We start from the raw sequence: 2,613 nt of genomic DNA on the forward strand, positions 1-2,613 counted from the left end.
AAATGAAGGCAATGTGGAACATTTTCATTCCTTTTAGGAACCGTCTCCCAAATGGTCATAATTATGACTTAAACGGCCTGCATTCATGAAGCGCTTCTTTTGTTCTTGTGACCATTCAGTGCTTTTGCAGAGGAAGTCAGCATTTAGCTATTCAGTGACGACTGAATGTCTTGCGAAAAACACCACCGCAGACACATCTATCTGCTATATGTATATCACTTCTGGAACTATATGTCCTTTCACCCCCTCTATCTCCACCGTGCTGTCACTTTTCACTGTGAGTTTTATGACAAAGTAGACTTAACATAACCTTTCCAAACACTTTTTCCTTTAAATGCTGGGGGCATTCCTGGGGCATGAAGCTCTTCGGGGGAGACATTTTTGAAAAGCTGCTTTGTTTTTTCTTATTAGTTTTGAACATTGACATATAGATGCTCTTCCAAAGAAGTGAACCAACATTGTAAACATTGCGTATTACCAGAAATAATTAGGAAAAATACAGTTTGAGATTGCACATTTTCTGTCTTGTGGTACATTGTCCAACAAAGTTTTTGTGATGGCTTTCCATTGGATAACCAGAAATGCGCAAAATCCTTTTTGCTTACTAAGATGAAAATATTTGGAGAAACTGGAATAAAATGTCCTCACCATATTGGTCTTTTTGCAACGGCAGAGAAACTGGACCGGTCGTGAACACCAGTTGGGTTTCTCTGGAAAACTCACGAGAACAACATCATCAATGGTCAAAAGGTGACCCTGAAATAGATGACCCCACATAGAGCCAATTAGGTCCAACAGCAGCCGTCCAGAGGCTGATGATTCAGTCTAATATGACTGGCGATGAAACCGGAATAGTCCAAATCTTCAGGAACATGAGGAAAGTAGAATTTAGGAATGTACACAACTTAAGCCTTCTGTTTTGACTTTGATTCATCTATTTCATGCAATGGCCTCGTTTCCCGATATAGTCACCTTCATTTCCTTGTGTGCCAGAGCTCCCTAGCACAGACACAATTGGCTTCTAAGGCATTTAGTTGAAATGCTACATGTATGTCTACTAAAAGTCTTGATAATAAGGAATCTTATCTCAGACAAAGAGGTAAAGATAGTGTCTTGTTAGAGTCACAAAGTAAAACCCATTTATGAACGTTGGGATGAATGGTTGGAGGAACAAAATGTCGGGATTCGACCCTACAATCAATAGACTTTGGTGTCTTTAAACATAAGGAAAAGGAGCATAAGGGTAATGCCCCTTCTTTAAATCGAGCTACTGCTCATCAAACTGTGTGAACATTTAAAGGTGCCATAGGAAAACTGTATTTACCTCGGCATAGTTGAATACGCAGAGTTCGGTACATTGAGCTGACACACCGTGAATCTCAAACACCATTGTTTCCTCCTTCACGTGCACATCATGAATATGCATATCACAGCGGTAAAACGGGCGAATTACAACAATCCCTGTGTGTGACGTCACACACGGTAGTCCAGCCCCAACATTTGCATACACCAGCTGCTGGAAACACTAACGCTAACACTCAGCACTCCGTAACGTTGCTCTCCAAACTCCGACCAACCTGCTGTTCTTCAAATTCATCGGTTTCCTCCTCCGATAAAGGCTCAAACATGTACGGTTGGATGCCAATAGCCTCCATGGTTCATCTCTCACAGTTTCACAAACATCACTTACTTCTGTGGGCTCTGAGGCAGCCATGGATCGCTCCTTGTAAACCAGCCAATCAGAGCAGAGCTCGTCATCATTATTTAAATGAGCCCCCAAATAAGGCAATTCAGCTTGCTTCATTCTAGGACCAAATCATAGGGTTATAAATGGGCCTGTAAAACCACATCTGGACATTTTTTGGATCAACCAAAGTGATATACCTTCTTTGCAGACATCGAGAACAATTTCAAATACCAGATAGATGCATTTTATGGCACCTTCAAAGAAGTATGCAGACCAAAACTGACCACATCATTTTCTTTCCAAGCAATGCCAAATAGTTTCTTCGAAATGCCTTTGGCAACTCACACTGTGATGCATCATACATGGTCATAAAGCCTCCCTGCTAGCCTGGGAAAGCTCTTGTAGAAATTGAAGACCCCCTCTGGGATTAAAAGGTTCATATATAGAGGGAACATGGAGATGAAAATGCCTTTGGGACTGTTTATAAACCCTGCATGTCTACAAAGATCGCCGCTGTTAACATTTAAATGGTCAAACTGTGGATGGTAATGGTAACTTGGACAAAAGGGCAGAGGAACACTCTTGCAAAGTCTTTTTAAAATATGACTTTGTGTTTGCGCTACACTCTGACACAGTTTTCTCTCCTACACAACGACAGCAGTGTGTTGTGTCTATAGCTCCTGGCAAAAGAGGCATATATATATATTTTATTTGAAGGTTATTGAGCGGAAATGTCTATATTATTGAGTAGTTTTTGGGAAGCAAAACATTTCATTTTTTCTGTTTCTGTCTCTACTTTTCTCGAATATTTGTTACAAATCCAGATATACTGAATAATTGTGATGAGTCCATTAATATTTGGAACATAAAATACAATTCCTATTGTAGTAGTCGACACATTTAAGTGAACCAAAAGGGACTTTTTT

Source organism: Eleginops maclovinus, chromosome 20 (genome assembly GCF_036324505.1).
Source record: "Eleginops maclovinus isolate JMC-PN-2008 ecotype Puerto Natales chromosome 20, JC_Emac_rtc_rv5, whole genome shotgun sequence".
NCBI lineage: Eukaryota > Metazoa > Chordata > Actinopteri > Perciformes > Eleginopidae > Eleginops > Eleginops maclovinus.